The following is a 16340-nucleotide window of genomic DNA, read 5'->3' as shown; positions in this document are numbered from 1 at the left end:
GGCTGGTATCAATGGGGGCCTGGGGGTGGCCCAGTCTCTTAGAGGGCCCTCAGCTTAGGCCACACCTGCTCATGGGTTTGTTTTAACATTTGGAGGGAGAAAAGGAGTTGGTAATCATCAAACTCAGCAAGCACCTCAGGTTTTAAATTGGGGATAATAGGTGGAGGAATACCAACCATGATCTCGTAGGGAGTCGGTCCATCTTATATGGGAAGTTCCTCACCCTATAAAGGGCGAAGGGGAGGAGAGTCACCCAGTCCCCACCAGTCTCCAGGGCTAATTTAGTTAAGGTCTCCTTTAATGTTCTGTTCATCCTCTCTACCTGTCCTGAGCTTTGAGGCCTATATGCACAAGGTAATTTCCAATCTGTCCCAAGTACTAGTGCCACTCCCTGTGTTACCTTAGAGACGAATCCTGGGCCATTGTCTGATCCAGTCTTAACAGGAAAACCATACCTCGGTAAGATGTCTTCCAGCAGTTTCTTGGTCACGGTCTGTGCTGTTTCATGTTTGGTGGGAAATGCCTCTGTCCATCCTGGAGGACAGTTTGCGACTGTGGGATCCTTAAGACGGTTTCTTTCCGTGCATCTGTCAACCATCTTTGTCCATCCTTTAATTTGTACCCAAGGTAGCTCACCTCTGCTCTGCAGATCTGGGCTCTTTTAGCTGAGGCCCGGTATCCTAGAGCCGCTATGGTTTGGAGCAAGTCCCTGGTGCTTCGCAGGCATGTGTCCTGGCCCTCCACCACCAACAGGATATCAAATGAGCGTGCTCGGAACGGAACTCACCCAAGTCGTCATGTAAGGCCTCATCAAAGATGGTCGGTGAATTTTTGAATCTTTGTGGTAGTCGAGTTCAGGTGAGCTGGCCATTAATGCCTTTCTCAGGGTTCGTTCATTCAAAGGTGAAGAGGTCTCGGCTCTTGGGTGCTAAAGGCAGGCTGAAAAAGGCATCTTTTAAATAGAGGAGGGTGTATGGGTTTGGAACCGTAGGGTGCATATCCTCTACTCGCCGGTTGACTTCCCTTAAGTCCTGGATTGGCCTGTAATCGTTAGAGTGCGGTTTCCGAACCGACAGCAAGTTGTGTTCCATGCCAATTGGCAAGGCCTCAATATGCCCGAGTCCAGTAGTTGCTGTATGTGGGGTGTGATTCCTGTACGCGCTACGAGAGGCATGGGGTATTGGCGAACCCTGAAAGGGTGTGCCCCCGGCTTTAGTTCTATGTATATGGCTGGTTGGTGCCGGGCCTGCCCAATTCCCCCAGTTTTTGCCCACACTTGGGGAAATTCCCGCAGCCAATGGTCAATGTCAGTCATTGGGGCTGAGGGCAATTTGATGGAGATGATATTCGTTTTCTAAACTCAGGACAAGCACCTGAATAGGGTGCCCCTCCTTGTTTAGGATTTTTGCCCCTTTGGGGTGGAAGCGAATTTGTGCCCCCATCTTGGTGAGCAAGTCCCGACCTAACAACGGGTAGGGACACTCAGGGATGACCATGAAGGAATGGGATACCCGGCCCATGCCGAGATCCGCAGTTCTTCAGGTAGTCCAGGAGTACTATTTGGTGCCCGTGGCCCTTTGCACCCATGATGTCTTGTTTCCCAATTTCTCTTGGGGTTGTAATAAAACCGAATGTTGTGCCCCAGTGTCCACTAGGAATTCAACAGGTTGCCCCTCCACTCTGAGAGTTACCCTGGGCTCGGGGAGGGGTGTCGAACCCCGACTTCCCTAGTCCTCCAGATCCTCCATCTCCAAGATCTTGGCAGGGGCCTTAGGTCTTTTGTTAAGACAGTCTTTCACCCAGTGGCCCTCTTCTTTGCAATAAGCACATTGGTTTTTGTTCAGCTTGGGGCGCTCCCGACGGGGACCAGGGAGCCTCTTTACCTGTCCCTGAAGCCAGATTCTTGAGGTGCCTCCATCTTTCCTGTGGGTCATCCATGGTTGTGGCCAGCAGGATCTTGGCCAGGTTTTGGGTCTGCCAGTCACTTAGTTTGGTTTGTTGCTCTTCCTGACTTTATTATTATAGACTCTTTCTGCTACTATAAATCCTGCAAGCTCTTCTCTCCTAGTATTCTCTCTAAGAAGGCTGCTGGACTCTCATCCTTACCCTGTCTTACATAACCGTACCTCGGCCAGATTGGTAGGCTTGCATGCGGCAGCCTGGAGACCTGCCATTGGAGTCTGGAGGTGGACCCGGAGTCTCTCCTTACCTTCAGCCAAGTTCAGCTTTGGGGGGTAAAAATGGTTTTAACCAAGGAGGGGAATTCTCAATCGTGTCCTGCCAGACCAGGATGTAGGCACCTGGTCAGGGTGGCCGTTCGGTTTGTCCCTTTAGATCATGGCCTTAACCTATAAGATAATAGGTAAGTGGAGAGCTCCTTCTTGGGGCCATCCCACGCCAAAGGTTGGCCATTTTGACATGCAGTAAGTTTGAAATTTCCCTCTCCTTATGTAAACAGTTATGACAGTTAACAAAGATACAGTAATACAGACAAATGCACAGTTAACAAGGACATAGTAACACAGACAAATGTTCCCGTGCAGCTGCATAGACAAAACAGAAAGTAACTCGAAGGGCTGGCAGCCGGTCCTCCTTACAGATGAGGACCTCCGTCCCCCTTACAGATGAGGACCCTGTCCTCCTTACAGATGAGGACCCCCATCCTCCTTACAGATGAAGACCTCCATCCCCCTTACAGATGAGGACCCCCGTCCCCCTTACAGATGAGGACCCCATCCCCCTTACAGATGAGGACCCCGTCCTCCTTACAGATGAGGACCTCCGTCCTTCTTACAGATGAGGACCTTGTCCTCCAGGTGGGGGCAAGGGACGTCTCCTCAAGACCCCCGGTCAACGGCCCGCCAGTACATCCGCCTAAGCCAATACAGATTGGAATTCCTACAGGTAAAAGTACAGTTTAGAGCTCTCAGAGAATATGCGCGCAAAAGGTGGAAAAAGTTGAGTGCACTCACCACGCATGAAAACCTCTGGATAGGGTCCTGGAGGTCTCGGATTCCGGACGAGCCCCCAAATGTTGTGCCCAAGATTGCGTATCCGAGAAACCACCAAGGAGCCAACACCGATGCAAGCACATGAGGGTTTATTAGCAAGCTCGAGCTTGGGTCAAGTATACTCCATACAGCAGAGCCCAAAGTGGGTTACAGCTGGGTTTTTTTATAGGCTGGTCTAGGGGATTTTCAGAAGGGGTGGAGGAATTTCTCAAGTTCTGTTTACATTCTGATATGGGGCTTTCAAGGGCATTGAGCTCTGTTCTCATTCTAATATGGGACTTTCTGTCACTAGCTTGGGCTCTGTTCTTATTCTGATATGGGATTCTCTGCCGAGGGCAATTCTGAGCTCTGCTGTCTTTCTGATATGGGATTCCCTGCCGAGGACATTCTACAGGTTTTCCTGTAAAGTTCAGCTCTTATTCACAGGGGCCTAAGATGGCTGTACTTGTGCTAATGCTAAACTTGAGGTGGAATGGCCTTAATTTTTCTCAGCCTCCACAATCTATTACTTTCCTAGAAAGCTATTCTGTAGAGCCAAAGGTACCAATTTATAAGAGCTTATATATAACGATAACTTTTATAGAGTTGTTCAAGGTAATGAAAAACAAAAATAATAACAGGAACAAAAACCCAACTCTCATATGTGTGTATGAATACATATATTAATACTTATCTACATATTTTTATGTAGTCTATAAAAGATTATTAAAATGTGGAGGAAAATATGTACAAATACACACTGAGTTTTTAATATTGAGTTATCTAAGGGAGAGGGGTTGTTGCAATCAGAGAAAAGAAAGGGAGGAATGAAAAAAAGGTGTCTTTCCTAAAACAATGTATGTCATTCCACTTACAAGGAAGAAAAAATCATGTGATTAAATATACTCCTCATTATAGCAGTGGGAATTAAGTTTTTTTTTGTTTTGTATTATTTTGTTTTTACCTATTTTGGGTCAAGTAGAAAGATAATAGATCAGTATTTAGAGAATTCCTATTTCTGATATGATAATGAACTAAAAATCAAATTAATGAAGCCACATCATAATTAGGTTATTTAATAAAAAAAAATACACTGCATGTAGAATCAGTGAGCTAGAAATGTTTTTTTTTTTTTTAAAGCTCATTAAAAAGAAGTCCAACTATATTGAATAAAATAAATGTAATAATGTTTTTGGAAATTAAGTTAGCCACTTATATCTTCTCATAATGGAGCCTTTACATTATTTGAAATAGGATGAAAGCCAGGAAACTTTCTAGTCAAAAATTAATCTATTGATAGTGAATGATTTAGAAATCTGTTCATTTAAATTAGTCTGTGATAAGTCTTAAAAGAAAACTAGAAACTTGAAGTAAAATTGTTTTTAAAGTTATTCTTTTTTCTTCTTTCTTTCTTTCTTTCTTTCTTTCTTTCTTTCTTTCTTTCTTTCTTTCTTTCTTTCTCTTGATAGTTTGCTTCACTTCAGTTCAAACTGCTGGAAGCTGATCCTTTTTATGTCCATGTTTTAGGAAGTGCTGAAGGTCAGATCACTCAAAGCCAACCCCATCAGACATCCTACCAAGATAATCTCTAAAGAGGTCAGAGGTGGGAATGACACAGAGAAGTGGCAGATATTACCAGTCCAGTTCAAGGGATTTCTCACTGTTCTCATAGGGGACCTTGTTTCAGTGGAAAGATAAAGGGTTGCAATGAGAAAGTAATGGAAGTTCCTCCATTTTATGCAGATTTGTTTTTTCATTAGATAAAAGTAAGAAAACATTTATGTTACTTGTAGAGAATATAGTGTTTTGCCAAAGGCAGATTATTTATTTGGGGTTTATAGTGCTCCACTGAATTGTGCCTCAATTCATATGTTCAAGCCCTAACCCCCAGAGTGACTGTACTTGGAGATAGGGCTAGTGACAATGTGATAAAGGTTAAATAAGACCATAAGAGTAAGGTCTTAATTCAGCAGGGATGGTGTCCTTTTAAAAGAAGAGATACCCCCTGTGAAGAGAAGGTTGCCATGTGCAAGCCAGCAAGAGAACTCCCACCAGAAACTGAATGTTGCTGGCACCTTGATCTTGAACTTGCAGTCATCAGAACTGTGAGAAAATTTCTCTTGTTATTTTTATTATGGCAACTTGAGCAGACTAAAACAACTAACTAATAAAACAATGTGCTTGTTTGTTTTCAGTTTCATCTATGGTTGCCTTGATCCTTTTGATCTCTGACAAAGGTGATGAATATTCATTTCAGTCAACAGTTTCATTATAATCATTTTTTTTTAAACAAGAGTGCACTTACTATCAAATTCATTGTGTTTGAAAGCTCCCATAATTTTATGTAACAATTTATTTTCACGTGGTTAGTATTTGGGAAATAAATTTGTCATTTTCAGTTTTTTATATTTAAACATCATATTTACACAATTTTTCCAATGTGGGATTTGAGATGATGATGGATAAAGCTTACCCGATACAAAATTCAGTTCCTTCATTATGCTTAAAATTAGATGTTTAAAATTTAGTACCTGGGCTTCAGTACTTCAGACTTATAAGTATAAAGAGTTTGTTGAATATCTACTGCAATATATTTACTATACAAATGAAAGCACTGACTAAAGGGAATTTAAAGAACATACCCTCAATTGTAAATTTTATCAGTAGCGAGAAAGGAAAAAAATTGCTGGCATAGTGGCAGTGAAAATTGAAACACAGACCACAACTTACAAAGTGTACCCTGAATCACAAAATAGATAAAAGGTGCCAGAGAAAGTATGTTTATCACACACTAAACTCATTCTTTTAGCACCAGTTTATTTAGACCAATCTGGTTTAGATAAGACCACACACAAAAGTGATTTCATATGGACTCACAAATCCTAAAGATAAAGACCTCTGACAGTTCCAGCAACCTTTGCATTTACATAGTCTGATGACATCCTATGACTCCAGCACCCAAAACTCCATTTCTCCTTCCCTGACTACACTCTCTTTCTTTCTTCTTTTCTTTTTTTTTTTTTTTTAATTTTTATTTATTTATGATAGTCACAGAGAGAGATAAAGAGAGGCAGAGACACAGGCAGAGGGAGAAGGCAGGCTCCATGCACCGGGAGCCTGATGTGGGATTTGATCCGGGGTCTCCAGGATCTGCCCTGGAGGCCGGCGCCAAACCGCTGTGCCACCCAGGGATCCCCTCTTTCTTTTGAGGTACCCTATGAATTCCCATGGTGTGAAGTCTCTCTGGCTGCATCAAGTAATAACTTTTGATCACAGGTGTGTACTTGGTGGCCTTTGGTTGATGGAAATTAATATTAGTCAAACCAAGAGTAAGAAATCATAGAATTCTTTGTATTGTATATCAGAAAGACTTCCACTTCCTCTTTTCCATTTTATCCTGGCAAAAGCCCACTCCATTTTTTCAAATCAGATTTCTGGTTAAAAGAAATCCTATCTTTCTACTTTGGCCTTTATTTATTTCCCATTTTGAAGATTATAGTGGGAGAGCATCTTAAAGAATATTAGTTTCTGAATTCAGTACCAATGGCAAAAATTATATATAATCAAAATACTCTAGAAAAGCTATCTTAAATTTTTAACTAAAAATAATATATATTGTTTTGTACAGGCACATTTATTTAATACAGTAAAATTATATTTGATATAATTATATATCATATTGTAATATAATGGACAAAATTACACTTCGCACATACTGATGATATTCATGTTAAAATTTGATAGGGGAATTTAAATTGTTATTGTTAATTCTTTTTCTATTTGATTTTCATAAGCTTCCATAGATGTATTCTCATTATTTAAAATTCACAAGTGATATAACTATACTGTAACACTGACAATCCAGAGCCTACTTATATATTTCAATATATGTGTTTGTTTCATTTGAAATCATAATAGTTTTCAGGCAATATGTAGTTATTTTTTTAAAGGTTATACCACGTGAGAATGTGAAAGATCTATAAAAGCTACAATGCTGGGTAAGTCCAGTCACTACTAGCAAGTAACCAACTAGTTAGCTTTAAAGAACTCCAAATATGGGGATCCCTAGGTGGCTCAGCGGTTTAGCACCTACCTTTGGCCCAGGGTGCGATCCTGGAGTCCCAGGATCGAGTCCCGCGTCGGGCTACCGCATGGAGCCTGCTTCTCCCTCCTCCTGTGTCTCTGCCTCTCTCTCTCTCTCTCTATGTCTATCATGAATAAATAAATAAATATTAAAAAAAAAAAAAGAACTCTAAATATGGGGCAGCCCCTATGGCCCAGTGGTTTGGTGCTGCCTTCAGCCTGCGGTATGATCCTGGAGACCCAGGATGGAGTCTCATGTCAGGCTCCCTACAGGGAGTCTGATTCTCTCTCTGCCTCTTTTTTTCTCTGTGTCTGTCATGAATAAATAAATAAAATCATAAGACAAAATAAAGAACTCCAAATATGTATTTTCAAATTATCTTGAAATCACATAAAAATTAGAAATAATTTTTTAAAAAGTGTACAATAAAAATTAGAAAAGCATAAAACAAAATGTACATTACTTATATACTTGGGAACATTAGATTTTTCTCAAAATGTAAATATCAGAAGAGATATTTAGTATATACTTGGTTATCTAATGAAAATACCTAACAATATAGTAGAATAACATCTGATGTTTGAATCTGAAAATAGTTATTTGAATTTCCCTATTTCAGATATTTGAAGTATTATTATGGGTAAGTCATTTAAACTCTCTGAGATGATGTTTTATCATATAATAGATGCTCTGTCTGCCTTTCAGGTTTATTCTGAAGTTCAACAGGAATGATGCAGACATGGAATATTGAACCTACATATATATTCCGTTAAAGTTAGAGGTTCTAAAATCACATAACAAAATAAGTGATATATTTTTAAGAATGAAAATATTTCATGAAAGAAGTGTCTTTTTCATGAAAATAATTTTTTTTGTCATTTCTTCACTATTATGTCAGATTAAAATTGCTTGGCAAAATATAATGAAAAACACATTTCTACCACATGGGAGCTAAACGACCTTAATATAACCACTTAGCTTCTCTGAGCCTTAGTTTTCTCATCTGCAAGTTTGAGATAGAGAAATAAAGAGCAGAAAATTGCAATCAGATTAGGGTAAGGTTCATGGTTACTGAAATGGCAAAATAGTGCCCGATCCCTTCTATTTTTCCATTCGGCTAGTTTATCAATGTTTCCCCATTCTGTATTTTTTTTTTTTTAATGATTTTGTTTATTTTTTTGAGAGGAACAAAGAGAGAGTGTGTGTATGAGCCTGGGGGAGGGGCAGAGACGTAGACGCCCCGCTGAGCAGGGATCCAGAAATGGAGCTCCATCCCAAAACCCTTGGATCTTGACCTGAACCTAAGGCAGATGCTTAACTGCCTGAGCCTCCTAGGTACCCAATCCCAATTCTCTTCCTGTGCCTTCCCTCTTTTCCGCATGAATCACCCCCCCCCCCCCCCCCACTTTTCCATGTCAAGGCTAGAACTCAAAACAAAACAAAACAAAAAATCAAGTTACTCCCTGGGATTCTAGGTGAATTCTCATTACTCTTTCAATATAGTTCAGCCTGGGCATATTTATGTTCCTATATAATCTGTTCCATCTAATAAAGAATTATCATCAGCCTTTACTTGCTATGTAAACTAATTAAAGGTAGAAAAACAGAGGACATAAAGAGATGACTTAACTTTAAAAAATAGAATCTTGGGCAGCCCTGGTGGCTCAGTGGTTTAGTGCAGCCTACAGCCCAGGGTGTGATCCTGTAGACCTGGGATCGAGTCCCATGTCGGGCTCCCTGCATGGAGCCTGCTTCTCCCTCTGCCTGGGTCTCTGCCTCTCTCTCTCGATCTCTCTCTGTGTGTATCTCTCATGAATAAATAAATAAAATCTTTAAAAAAAAATAAAATCTTCCCTTGATTTTTTTTTTTTTTTTTTAATTTATGATAGTCACACACAGAGAGAGAGGCAGAAACACAGGCAGAGGGAGGAGCAGGCTCCATGCACCGGGAGCCCGATGTGGGATTCGATCCCGGGTCTCCAGGATCGGGCCCTGGGCCAAAGGCAGGCGCTAAACCGCTGCACCACCCAGGGATCCCTTCCCTTGATTTTTAATACATGCCTCTCACCAAATGTTTTTGTTTATTCCTGGGACGATTATAAGATGCTATGACTATGTCTTTTCACAATAACTTTCTATTCATTTTTATTCAAATGAGATGTTCCTTCTACTTAATGTGATGTTGACTTTTGGAAGGTAACTCAATGTGATAAACCAGGGTAAGCACGTTGTTTCCTTACCTGAGAGTCAAATGAATTTTCTGCATCATTGTTGATTTTTTTTTAAGATTTCATTTATTTATTCATGAGAGACACAGAGAGGAAGAGAGGCAGAGACAGAGGCAGAGGGAGAAGCAGGCTCTCTGCAGGGACCCTTGGATCACTCCCTGAGCCAAAGGCAGATGCTCAACTGCAGAGCCACCCAGGCGTCCCATCATTGTTGATATAATGGAGATTTTTGTATTGCCATGTTTTACTCAGAAATCAGGTGTGTTATCATCACACAGGACAAACTAACATTTAGTATGAAATTACAAATTGTAGGGCATCCCGGGTGGCTCAGTGGTTTAGCACTGCTTTCAGCCCAGGGCGTGATCCTAGAGACCCGGGATTGAGTCCACATCAGGCTCCCTGCATGGAGCCTGCTTCTCCCTCTGCCTGTGTCTCTGTCTCTCTCTTTCTCTCTGTCTTTCATGAATAAATAAATAAAATAAAATAAAATAAAATAAAATAAAATAAAATAATAAAATAAAATAATAAAATAAAAAGAAATTACAAATTGTAAAAACATGCCTTTTAGTTTTTTAAAAAATTATGGCTAGTATGAAGTACTTTTACTTTTCTTTAATAAATTTTAATAAAACTGACCGAAACATGTCTTAATAACTTACCTATTTTAAAAAATACCCAATTAAAAAGAGTTAAGAAGCATAAGCCCTGAGTTGACAAAAATAAAGCCAGAGAATATTTAATTATATGATGAATTCAGATTATGTAGGCAATATTGAAAATTATGAGAAAGAAATCCTAAAATATTTTTCCCCTTTTAGTGGCAGAATTTTTAAGTTGTGAATTAATGAGATTGTGTTTTTAGCTTTCTACTTCATATTGCCTTATTTTAAATCTCCATAAAGCATGTCTAATTTTTTAGCCAAAAATGAATGAAATGACAAAAGCTTTTAATAATTCATAAAGCAGTAAAAGAAACAACCTAAAATTGTGTTCAGAAAGCAAAGACAGAAACTCTGTGATTTTTTTTATTGATACGCACATTTTCATAGTAATTATAAAATAAAACATATCTCTATTTTACTTAGATTATTTGGCATCAAGTATTTCATACAGACTGATTCTGTGCAGACATGTAGAACTGAAGTTCAGATTTGTACTAGGAAAAATCTAACAGTACTGCATGTTTTGATTGGAATGAGTGGTTGAATTTTAATAATTTTGGTTTATTTATATTTATATTTTATGAATACAATGAAGATTTTTGGGGAATTCATTTACTCCTTGGTTTCAAGTGAAACTGTAAGAATATTTGTATAGTCATTACTTTTGAATCTTAAAAACAGGCTATGCCATGTTTAGCCTTAGAACTACAGGAAAGTAATTAAGAAATTGTACTAGTTTTAAGGAAAACTGCATATCAGTCTCCTAACCCAGGGTTGTTGTTGATGGCTCCCTAAGTCTAACTGAATTAAATCCGAAATCTCTTACTGCATTGACAGTTTTCCACTTTGGGAATTGTTACAGACTAAACTGTCTACCTTCAAAATCCATATGTTGAAGCCCTAAGCCCATGTGACTATATTTAGAAATAAAGCCTTAAAGGTGGTAATTAAAGTTAAATGTTATCGTAAGTGGGGCCCTAACCCTATAGAATAGGTACCATTATAAGAAGAGATAGAATCACCAGAGCTTTCTCCCTCCCCACGTGTGCATAAGGACATAGAAAGGAAGGAGGTCCATCAACAGACTAGTAAGAGAGGTCTCAGTAGAAGCTAACCTTAATGGAGACCTTGATCTTGGTTTTCTAGCCTCTAGAAGTGTGAAAAAATCAGTTATACTTTAAGAAAAGCCATTGCAGGTATTTTGTTATGGCAGCCCAAACTGACTAATACAGGGATCTAGTCTCCCTTTTGAGTCTTATCTCTTCCTTCTGTTGCAACTATATTCATTTTAACAGCTTTCACTTATCATCTTTTTCTTCTTACTTATGTCTCATATTTACCTGATAGGATTCTACCTAAATGCTGAAGTCTGTGTCAAATCCACCTTGAAAATAGTTTTCTTCTTTCCCATATGTTCCTCTCCCCCAACCGTTTGGAGTCCCATTAACACTTTGCATATCTCCAGTGTAAACATGATATATTGTCTCATATTTTATCTCTTTGGTCATCTGTCTTACCTTCTCTAACGTATAAAGTAGTTAACATATATAAAGTAGTTATATATGTTAACAACATATAAAGTAGTTAACTCTTTTGGAGTGCCTGAGAACCTAGTATGTTCCAATTTATGATTACCACTTGCTAGGTGTTTTTTATTGTTGCTATTGTTAAATGAAAACTAGAAAAAGGAAAATAATAATAATAATAATAATAATAATAATAATAATAAATAGAGAAAGGCAAATTTAAAGTCAATATAAGTTCTTTCTCACAATCATAGGTGTTAGAAAGTAAGCAATAGTATCTCAGCATCACAATAGGATTTCAAACAGGATATTTAAGATAGAAGTGTTTTATGAGGAAAGATGGGATCAGATTACCTCCATATTTCCTTTAAATTATTGTATACAGGGACTTGAATACAGATGTATTAAGTAATTTTTTTAAAAGTAATTTTTAGTTCTATTTATTTGAGTTCGTTGTGTATCAGGTTAGGTAACTAGCTGCAATCCCTATGCAGTTATCAACAAAAAGCAAGATATGTAACTAAACAAAGGTAAGCAACACAAACTAATTTATATCTCACTACAGTGTATGGCTTACTTTATGCTGGAATCCTTTATGTGGAACTCATTTGAGTTCACTATTGAATTTGTGGGGATAAGAATCAATTCTTTCATTTAGAAAGAAGAAGCTATGTAAAATTTTGCCCCAGATTCTTGACTTAAAATAGTTCCCAGTACAGAACATTTTCTTTCTATTTTTCTTCTCACTCCAGCTGCCTAAAAATCTTTTTTTTCTCTCTTGCTATCATTTTATGAATTATTCTGTATCTGGCCTTAACATAAGATTTCATGAAAAAAATAGAGATATCTCTGTCTCTGTAGGTATACCTATATTCTGATGGAGATTTTGGAATGCAGAGTAAAACAGAAGTAGGCTGAGAAGTACTGTCCTGAAGATAATTTTTATGGTATTTATTTTAAAAATTAAGTTGAAACATAACATACATTTCAGGTAACCTACTTGACATATCATTTTAAGTTAATAACTAGTTATTTTTATCTTTTAAAGCATATGTAAAAAAAAATCACAACATTTTATAAAGCTATTTTTCCCCTACATGAGGTTTGCATCTTCATTTATTTGGTTTTTTAAAGATTTATTTATTTATTTTAGAAAGAGAGATTGCATGAGTAGGAGGGGCAGAGGGACAGAGTGAAGGAGAGAAGCAGACTCCCCAGTGAGTGTGGAGCCTGATGCAGGGCTTGATCTCACAACCCTGAGATCATGACCTAAGCCGAAATCAAGAGTCAGATGCTCAAACAACCGAGTCACCCAGATGCCCCTAGGTTTGCATCTTTAAGAGAAAATATATTTTGAAGGGTGCCTGGGTGGCTCAGTAGATTAAGCATCTGCCTTCAGCTCAGGTCATGATCCCAGGACCCTAGGATGGAGCCCCTGTTTGGCTCCCTGCTCAGCGGGAATCTGCTTTTCCCTCTCCCTCTGCCTCACCCTCTGTGCTTTCTCTCAAATAAACAAAATCTTTTAAAAAAATAAAATACATTTTGACAATTCTCTATTTCAGAATATATATATCAAATCATATCAGGTTTCTTCCAAATTAACCTAGAGCCTGAGAATTTTCTGATTATTATAGTAAAACTTTCAAATTTATTCACTCCCTCCTTTGAAAGATATCAATGACTTTTGCCATGTAATTTGTCTGCCTTGTACAAAAGCAGTATACTTCTCCATTCAATTGACTTTCAGCTTGGCCATATTACTTGCCTTGGCCAAGAAAACATGAGCTAAAGCAACAGCATATCAGTTCTGAGCAGAAACTTTAATAGTCATTGCATATGTTTGTTAGTTTTTTTATTCCTGACCTTTCCATGAAAGAACAGCATATATTCAGAGAATTTCTCTGTTAGCCTTAGTTCCAGAATGAGAAAACATCAGGAGCAGACCTACAGTCCTAAATCAGAAAATCCGAGTTTGATACACAGCCTTAAGTAGAACTATAGATGACCTGAAGACCATTTTGAAGGAGAGACAGAAGTTTGCTACTATAAACCACTGCAATTTGGGATTATTTGACTAATACAAAGAATTTAGATTAAAATGGCCTTATTAAGTATCTACCAAAGATAATCTTCACTACCTAAGACCTGGCAAATAACTGACTGGGGTTCAAAAGACATCCAAGTATAGCTTATATTGATAAATTTTTCTCTGGTTAGAATATTTAAAAAACCAACAGCCTATGTTTTTAGGCTTATAGACTTTAAAATTTCCCTGGGGACTTCCAGGAATGGAATGACATGAAGATGGAATAGACATACTTCTCTCCATTTTTCCCATTAAATACAACTGAAAAGCCTGCCATTCTATATGAAACAAATATATGAAGATTCTAAAAGATGGAAAGAAAAAGGTAAGATTGTTTAGGGGGCTCAGAAACCGATGATCAACAGTGTTTAGTACTCTAGGTTTCCCTTTTTGCCTCATATATTCCATACTTTGAAGCTAAGGAGATAGCCAACGAGGAAATACTAAAGAGCACAGGCAAAAAAATTCACAATTAATGACTCTTTTCTCCAGTCAAAGGTACAGCCTAGCAAGACTGAACTTTTACATAATAACTGCTTTAATCCAGCTAAACACCACATAAAAATTGTGGCCCTACTCCAACCTCACCAGTAAATGCTAAGTGGGGAACCTAGATGTCTACACCTGAAGCTGTCATGAAACAACCCAACATGTCCAATGGGATGATGTCAGACTGCCAAACAGGGAGGTGGAAGTTTCCCTGCTCCTGGATGGTAACAAAGAGGCCACTTTGCCACTTCTCTACTAGAATAGTGTCTCTCTAGAGGAGAGTCAAAAGGTTTACCATTACCCATTGTAATGAGGTCACTTTCACCAGTGTCAGTGGAGCCCACAAGAAGATCACCATGCCTAGCAGTAACAAAAAATACCATCCCTGCCCTAAATGCCATCACAAATATAACAGTATAAGGTGGTTGAAATTGGAATAGGAAAAAGACATTCAATGAAAACACTTAGCAAAGGAAAGCAGGAGTGACTATATTAATATTGTATAAAATAGACTTTAGATCAAAGAAAATTACAAGAGACAGACAAGGATATTATATAATGATAAAAGTTTCTATCTACTGCAGCAAGAAGATACAGCCATCATAATTGTGCGTGCACCAAACTGTTTTTTGAGCTGCAAAATATGTAAAACAAAACCTTAGAGAACTAAAAGGAAGAAACAGAGATGTTCACAATTCTAATTGGAGACCTCAACACCCCCTTTTCAACTACAACTAGAAAGAAAATCAGCAGTTAGAAGATTTTAATAACACCATTAATAGAATCTAATTGGCATTTATAGAACATTCCACCTGATAATAGTAGAGAACATGTGCCTTCAAGTTTCCATGAAATATATACCAAATATACCACTATCTTGGGTCATGAAATGAATCTCAACAAATTTTAAAACTTGAAATCCTACAGAGTGTTCTCTCTAACCACAATAGAATCAAACTAGAAATAACAGAAAGATAATAAAACTTGAAACATTTGAAAATTAAATCACACATTTTAAATAATCCATAAACTAAAAAAGAAATTTTAAAGGAAATTTTAAAAAGCTCATTGAATTAAATGAAAATACAACACATCAAATTTTGTGACTCACAGGTAAAGCAGTGCCAATAGGAAAATTTATAGCACTAAAAATACACATTAGAGAAGAACAAAAATCTCAATACAACAATCTGAGCATCCACCTCAAGAACATAGAAAAAGAAGAGCAAAATAAACTTGATGACAACTGAAAAATATTTTTTAATGAAGGTAAGAGAATAAATCAATAAAGTGAAAACAAGAAAATTGAGAAAAATCAATGAAACTATAGGCTAGATCTTTCTAAAGTCCAATCAAATCAACAGATCTCTAGCAATAATAACAAAGAGAAAAATAGAGATGACATGCAATTAAATATTATAGGATATTATTACAGACTTGTAGACTTCAAAAGGATAAAGGGAGTATATTTGGAGTATGACAATCTACATAAATGTAATATGTGTGACAATGAAATGACGATTTACACAAAATGGACCAATTCCTCAAAGAACATAAATGTTCTTGAGAACATAACAATTCACCTGATATGAAATAGATAAATTGAATATCCTTATAACTACTGAGAAAATTTAAATTATAATTTAAAAACTCCCAGAAAAGAAATTTCAAGGCCAGACAGCTTTATTGGAAAACTCCACAAACATTTAAAGAAGAATTAACATGAATTCTACAATCTTTTTATAGAAAATAGAAAAAAAAAAAGAACACTTCCTATTCTTTTCATGATACTGGTGTTACCCTGATACCAAAACCAGACAAAGAAAGTAGACAGACAACAGGGCAGAATTAGGAGAACTAAAGACCAATAGGTCTCATAAATATAAACACAAAAATCTTTAAAATATTAGCAAATAAAATTGAGAAAATATAAAAAAGCATTATACGCCATGGCCAAGTATCATAGGATAGCAGTCTAGTTCCGTATTTGAAAATCAATCAACACAATCCATCATATTCCCAGGCTAGGGAAGACAAATTGCAACATCATATCATCCAATCCAGAAACAAAAAGACAAATTGTAACACCTATGCATAATAAAAGCTCTCAGAAAACTAGAAATGGAAGGGGAAATTCCTCAATTGGTTAAAAAAGAAACACAGCTATCATTATACTTAATGGTGAAAGATAATGTTTTCTTCCTAAAATTTGGAACAAAGTGAGGATTTCTGCTCTCACCATTTTCTTTCAGCACTACTGGAAGTTCTAACA

At 37.4% G+C, this 16340-nt stretch overlaps 1 pseudogene; it reads right to left on the bottom strand.

The window, feature by feature from the left end:
• Positions 1-689: 689 nt before the first annotated feature.
• LOC121478377 overlaps positions 690-16340 on the bottom strand; it is a 42030-nt pseudogene continuing 26379 nt past the window's right edge.

Source organism: Vulpes lagopus, chromosome 2 (genome assembly GCF_018345385.1).
Source record: "Vulpes lagopus strain Blue_001 chromosome 2, ASM1834538v1, whole genome shotgun sequence".
In the NCBI taxonomy this organism is placed as follows: Eukaryota; Metazoa; Chordata; class Mammalia; order Carnivora; family Canidae; genus Vulpes; species Vulpes lagopus.
This window is presented reverse-complemented; position numbering and strand designations above follow the sequence as displayed.